Consider the following 7,500-nt stretch of genomic DNA (forward strand, 5'->3'; position numbering starts at 1 on the left):
TCTTATTATGCTTTCTCCTTTTCTCTAGTCAAAAATAATGTAATCCTAGTCAACAATAATTCAATTCCACATTCCACACAGGTAGGGGGGGGGGGGTCAGCAGAAGATCAGCATAACCGCTTATATCCCCCATATAAACAAGCAATACTTACATATCGTTTTCATAATATGACTCCTGGTCGTATACAGTAATTTTCCTGACTTCGTCTCTTTTAATAAAGCGTGTTGTCCTTGGGCGGGCGGTACTCCACACACACCCCTCGCCCCTACGTATCACCTGACGCCCCATCCTCTCTGCCCCCCCCCCTCACCTAGGTCCCCACCTTATCCTCTCAAAGCCTATTGGATTTAATGGGCGTGAGTAGGCTCCTCGTCCCGTGTACTCGCGTTCCCTATCTTCGATAAATCTCCAAACCGATTAAATCAGCATTCACAAATCCCTCCTCCGTGACAATCCTCTGTTCAGCATAGCGAATTCTTCCAATGTTAATTTTCACATTTCCAAACGTCTTTGTCACCCTAATGAGGCTCATAACACAACACACTAATATCGAAACACTTTTTTTTTCCATGCGCCAAAGTCAGCGGCCGGATCTACCTTCCCGGCGTGTTCCCTTCCCCTATTCATTGCGGAAAAGGTTTTTCGAACATGAAGACGGAAATACGCAACGGAAAATAATTATCGGAAAACAGTTGAAGGTTACAGTATGCGGCGCGACAGTTCCGGAGTCGATGATAAAGTCTTTATTGGACGTCGTGATGCTGGGCGGCCTAAAACAACCCTTCTACATTACACGGAAAATTAAACTTTATAAACGTTGCCCCTAAATATCCACTAGCTACCTTGGAGTTCCAAACTGAGCACAATCGACAAGGTATCAAAACATATTTTCTTTACTACCAGAGTAACAGGTTCTCCAAAAACCATAACGAATAAAAGTTTTCAGATTAAAGAAGTTCACGAGGGAAAATCGATTCCAAAGTGACCTTCACCTGAAAAAGGCAATAAAACTAAAATCACAAAATACGAAAATAAAAAAACCGACCCGCCCTATTTGCGAAAAATTACAGGCCGTCCTTGCTTTCACCGGAATAAAAAATGCGACAGGGAAAATTGGCGGGAAAAGGGGCAATATAGCAACAAATCGCCGGTCGACAGCAACGTCTATTACGCTATCAATATTTGCTATTACTATTTCTTTAGAACTGCAGTCTAATAAATTATCACATGAAAAACTTGTTGATTTAGAATAGGGTACAATGCTTTTTAGGCAGCTGGTGCTCGAATTTTCGGAGGACAAATGACCAGAGGGGGAAAAAGATCCCAAACGGTTAACATTTTCCCTCTTATTTTCTAGTTATAAAAAGGCTGGAATAAGTCACGGACGATTTCTCGAAAATCTGGAAATTAGACGAAACAGGCCACTGTCATCTTGATCAGCGTGCAGGGGGAATGGAGGAGGGGGCGGGTGGAGGAGGAATAAATCTCCAGCGAAGCGCGAACCTCCGAGATCAACACAATGAACCCGACAGACCGTCCCTTTCGGGTCATTTCCATGAGGCGCCGTCCATTCCAGAGGAACAAGAGCCGTTATGGGCCGCCACAAAGCCCGACCACAAGAGCTTCACAATGCACAGAAAGGCGATCCAACAAATGGCAAATCCGTGGCGATCCGCACGCACAACGCCCACTCTCCACGACGTCCAAAGCTGCACACAAATACGAGTACAAATAATCCATATAAAAATAATAATAATAAAAGAAATCCATATTGGAAATAACTTTCTGGGGGGATATGGACATCCATTTTTAAACCTGCTTGGAGAGAAAACAAGTAAATCCCCGGCATCGGATCCTAAACCAATGGATTAGCAATTACCATTTTGTTTATTCTCATAACGATGGCGAATTAGGAGTCTGGAAAATAAACAATAAGGGATTCCAAAAGGAGCGGCGAGCGGAGGCGTAGTCCGAGGGGCGAGGGCGGGCGAAGGGGGGCGAGGGCGAGCGAGACCTGGGAACGCGCCCGAGGAAGACCTACGACCGTGAGAGGCCAAGCGAGATAAGACAAGAGGAGAGATGTTGAGATGCTAATAATGAGCGGGCAGCGTGCGTCATCTTCCCGGATCCACGCCCGCCTCCTTGGGGCTGATGGGGCCCTTTCACCCGGAGGGCTCTTCACGGTATCAGGGCCGCCGAGACGCCTCGCGCTCAGGGTGATTACTAAGATGCGCATCTTACAAACCTCAGAAATATAAGAAAAAAATATCTGAACCGAAGAACGACTTTTGTCTTATTTGTGGCAATAATAATGATAATATCAACAGTACTATTAACAGCATTGATAACAGATGTATAAATCGCTTACACAGTTGTAATCATACTTGCACTAAATCACATTATCTTTCTATTATATCATGTGACACAAAACGTGAGCCCCACGCGGAATAGGTAAACATATGTCAAGCTTTTCGCTTAATTGTCGTGTTCTGTAAGAGCCACTAACCCACATACTACCCACACCTCATCTGATATGACCTTGGTACATTCGCCCGTTTTCCCTACCTAAGAGTTAAATGAATCATTCACCTGACCAGTGACACGTTGACCTCTCGACTCAGTGCCAACTCCGCTGGCTTGCTAGCTTACTGTCTGGCTCTTTACGAGTAGCCACGGCTGGTTGGCTGGCATTGCTGGTGCACTGCCCTAAACAGACCAAATGTTGCTTAAGCCTCTCGCTTTCGCCTCTTTCGCTACTCGATGGGTATGCATCCTCACCGTTCCACCTGCTGCTGCCCCTGCCAAACCCTCGCCATGCCTCCGTCTCCGAGGTCCTGCCGGGGATTTCTCAAAGGACCTCGCCTGACGTCAAGGAAGGCCTCCGCTCGATTTGCGTTATGTGATCGAATTCCCCGAGTCCCGAAGCCGATGAATATGGATCAGTCAGGCCTCTTCCGCCGGCCGAGCTGCACGCCACGCCAGATCAGGTACATCGGGCTGTCACGCGGCGCACGTTCACGTCACTTGAATTTACAAGATGTAAGTATACAAATACAAACACCAATAGCAAAAACATATGTATACACAGCGTATGGACATAGGACGCATACAGATTTGTCTGCACATTCAGGAAAATAATCCAATAATCTTTTTCATACTGAGAAAGAGAGAGAGAGAGAGAGAGAGAGAGAGAGAGAGAGAGAGAGAGAGAGAGAGAGAGAGTGAGAGAGAGAGAGAGAGAGAGAGAGAGAGAGAGAGAGAGAGAGAGAGAGAGAGAGAGAGAGAGAGAGAGAGAGGGAGAGAGAGAGAGAGAGAGAGAGAGAGAGAGAGAGAGAGAGAGAGAGAGAGAGAGAGAGAGAGAGAGAGAGAGAGAGAGAGAGAGAGAGAGAGAGAGAGAGAGAGAGAGAGAGAGAGAGAGAGAGAGAGAGAAAGAGAGAGAGAGAGAGAGAGAGAGAGAGAGAGAGAGAGAGAGAGAGAGAGAGAGAGAGAGAGAGAGAGAGAGAGAGAGAGAGAGAGAGAGACTAAGAATTTTCCCAAATTTTCCTCCTCTTTAGAAGCAAGGGCAATAACGAGTTCCCTCCCAGGCAATGCATACCAAGGGGCGATTCCGTTCTATCAGCCCCGCCATCAGGAGCGCCAGCCTCGAATCTCAAGACAGCGAAAGAAAGAACAGGCTTCTGTGGGCTATCAGAAAGTCCATTTCGGGAACAGAATGGGTTTCGCTCGAGGTCAACAAGGGACAATTTGGCGGGGAGAAAAGAGTCAATTGACGCCGGCCGCGGAGATTCAGCCTCCTCCAAGAAGCCCTGTATCAGGCAGACCTTCCCAACGGCCAAGATAAGAGGGAGCCTTGTCCTTGGCACGCGGAGGGCCCTAGCTTCCACCGTGAGAATGCCACCGCGCGACCACGAGGTGCCTGTGCCCCTACCCCTCCCACACTGTATCCCCTGCCCCTTCGGTCCGTACTCGTGGCTCCTTCCCTTCGACCGCGACGAGGCTCCCGAGGTTCGCATACTTCACCTACACTGCATGCCGCCCGCACGCCCGTCGCCACTTGCCTCGAAAGGAAGGGCTGGGGGCACTACTCGAGTCGCTGAGCTTGGGCATCTGGTCTATTCTTTTTTCGAGTTTCCATTTTGATTCGATGGTCGACGTTCTCCGTTTACACTTCCTTCACTCCATGTCTGAATTAATCCCTGTCAGGATTAAGAAGTCTCCAAGAATTAGACACAGCACAATCCTCGGCTCCTATCCCAGGATTGACGCAGGTAAGAGAACCTCAGCATAAAACTGTCGACACAAGTGCGACTCTACATTATTAATGCTGCTGCGCCACAGTCTAACTCCACGGCGCGTGTTTAAGTGGCTGTTTCTGCCCGAATGAAATATGCAGAAAGTACAGCATTAACATCTTACACTGTCCTACAACTCTTATTAAATAACCATTGTCCATCATGGCCCTCACAACTAGATACATCAACTTTGGCTATGATACAGAATTATTTCTATTTACGAAGACAACACGAAAAGAAAAACAAAACGACACTTGAGGTTCCACGCACTGAAACCCGGGCACTAACGACGTTTCCTGGGCAAACTTCGTCCTAAGATAAAATACGTGATTCCGTGTATGACGTTCACTGCTATTGTTAACTTACTTCTCACTTGAAGGGAAATCAATAGTTCCCAGCCCCCTCCTCCAGCACTCTGCCCCCCCCCCCTCTTTCCCCCTCCACTACCCTACCACCTCGTTCCCTTCCCCTCTCACAACACGTATCATACTCTCCCATCATCACATAATTCGAGTGTCAGCGCGTGTTCCCTTATCGCAAACGCTGACATCCCTGACTGTGACCCCATTCCTTCTGTTACTGACATCTAAGCTCTGTTTCCTCCCCCCCCCCCCCCCACACACACTAAGGAGCAACCCCCTCAGCCGTCGCCTGTCCTCCTCCCCTCACACCTCCCCTCCCTTTCCCCCGGCTTTCTCCTGACTCCCTTCATTTTTGCCAACCACTTCTTTCTAAGCTTTATTCCTCCCCTGTTTCCCCTCGCGAACTCCTACGTACCTTTCCCTCCCCATTCCCCCCTTATGGAGGTGGAACGCAAGCAACGCGAATAACAGCTGGCGCGCTCGTCCTTACATAATGCAGAAAAGGTCAAAGTTACTGATGCCATCCGCTTGGAAATGTACAGAAATGTTAAAAAGGCTATGGGTTTCCAACAGCAATTGTCTGCATTTTTGTTTATCTGTCTGTCATTCTGTCTCCCTCTAGTGGCGTCCATGGATACAGGGCAACATTAATGAACCTCTCTGGCCTATACTCCACAGACGTACACAAGCCCTCCACTTAATTACATCCCCTCTTCCTCATTTCCCTCTCCCTCTCACGCCAACACTCGCGCCGCAGCATCTTATCATCAGCATCCATTCATCGAGAGCAGAGTTAAGCCTCCGTCGCTCCCCTCGGGTGGAAAACACACCCGCGTTTTCCCTCTCCACAGCACGTCTCACGTAGGGGCCCTTTCCCCCATTCACCCCCACCCCAGCCCCCACGCTGAGAGCATTCTACCCTTCGATCCTCCCCCGCCTTGCGAAGATCGCCCCCCCACCCCCATCCCGCGCTGAGAGTATTCGACCCTTCCTCCCTCCTCCCTCTTCCTTCCTCCATCCCCTACCTCTCCCCTCTTCTTTCCTCCATCCCCTCCCCCCCCCCCTTTCGACCGTAACATAGCTTTTCTCTCTCTTTCCCTTGCACCCCTACTTCTCCCCTCTTCTATCCTCCGCTTCCCTCTCCCCTTCTTCTGTCTATTGTTTTCCACCTGCTGACGCGGCGAAACGTGCGAACTTCCACACCTGAAGATATACCAGGATGAGGTTGGATTAGGTGGATGTGTTTACGGGCTAGTGTACGTCTGTCTACATACCACCGTGTGTGTGTGTGTGTGTGTGTGTGTGTGTGTGTGTGTGTGTGTGTGTGTGTGTGTGTGTGTGTGTGTGTGTGTGTGTGTGTGTTTTAATCTAGCGCATCAGCTCAAGACAATTTTTTTTTATCTCTACGTACAATATACGTGTCATGATAAAGCGTGTCTGCAAATAAGTCAAGGAACACTATAAATATGGAATTGTATGAACATGTAACGAGAAGAATGTATGTATGTATGTATCTATCCATCTATACACACACACACACACACACACACACACACACACACACACACACACACACACACACACACACACACACACACACACGTAAACAATGCAAAAAGTTTACTGCCTTTACAAGGGATTCTGGAAACAAAAAATAAATAAAGAATAATGGCACAGCTGGCGCGGCGACTGTGTGGCATCTCATAACGGTATGGTGCAAAAGGATAGCGTGGGGGCTGCGAACCGGGGGTGGAGGGTGGAGGGTGGAGGGTGGAGGGTAGACGACACAATACATCATGGTGCTGCTATAACATCTTGGTTGTTGGTCTAGAGGAGGGGCGGGGGTGGGGGTGGGGGGGTGAAAGGGGTGTCTGCGCAACGAACTGATGCAACCAGTAGCAGCAGCTGGACTGGGTAAAGGTAGGGGAACTATTTAAAGGTGATGCCTACAACGGCCGTAGACGTCGAGAATGAGACCGTATAAAAATTCGTTATCGAACCATACAAGGAAATACATTAAGAATTCATATACAGGCTTTAAAAGCATAGTAAACTGCATTTTACTGGAGCAGCTATATTTAACTACAGTAGTAAAGGAAGGACTAACTGACTTAGTATAACTGACGCGTATGACGATGCAGTGTCAATGCGATGTCACCGGAGATAGTACGAGACGTTTCTTTGATCGCTTTTGATATCAAGAGTTTGTAGCATTTAAAGAAGCTACGTTGGTGTTGTAGGCAGCCGCAGACGGCCTCTCATTCATAGTATCATTATTGGAAATCGTTGACAGGCATGGGTGGGTCTAACATCGGTTTGACGACGATCTTGCGGGTCGCGTCGACGTCATCGCCGGTGTCAAAACAACACCGGCCTTTTGTATTAGCAGCAGATAGTAATTCCGAACAACAGATTGCATTTTTTTCCCTGTCAGCTCCCTCTCCCGTCTCCTTCTCCCTTCCATCTAAAGCGAGACATTACGAATCCTACGGCAACTTCTCCCCCTCCCCCCTCCGTTCAAGGCGAGCCCGCTGCAAGCGCACGAAAGGACTAGGAGGGCTCCCCGGCAGCATCCTGGGGATGAGTCATAGGGAAGAGCCCGGGACGGCGAGAAAACACGGCAGGGTCGCGATGGCGGCGCGGTCAGGTCGAAGGAAGGACGGCATAACAGTGAGTTGTGTCGGTGCCAGCACACACCGCCGCCACCGATGCTAACTGGATTTAGCACTGGCAGAAGCACGCAAGGTGATTGTTCGACGACCATGCCATCGTCGCCCTTTATTTGTGGCGTCGGGAGCTTTCTCAACGAATCGCACGCAAATCAAACACTTCACCTGCATTACGG

The 7,500-nt window shown here is 48.9% G+C and overlaps 1 protein-coding gene across 7 annotated transcripts in view; it reads right to left on the reverse strand.

Annotated features, from left to right (window-relative positions):
* The window catches only part of LOC125042248 (ankyrin-3-like), a 266,073-nt gene that overhangs the window by 39,969 nt on the left and 218,604 nt on the right, over positions 1-7,500 (reverse strand). The window lies entirely within an intron of this gene.

Source organism: Penaeus chinensis, chromosome 31 (assembly GCF_019202785.1).
Source record: "Penaeus chinensis breed Huanghai No. 1 chromosome 31, ASM1920278v2, whole genome shotgun sequence".
Taxonomy (NCBI): domain Eukaryota; kingdom Metazoa; phylum Arthropoda; class Malacostraca; order Decapoda; family Penaeidae; genus Penaeus; species Penaeus chinensis.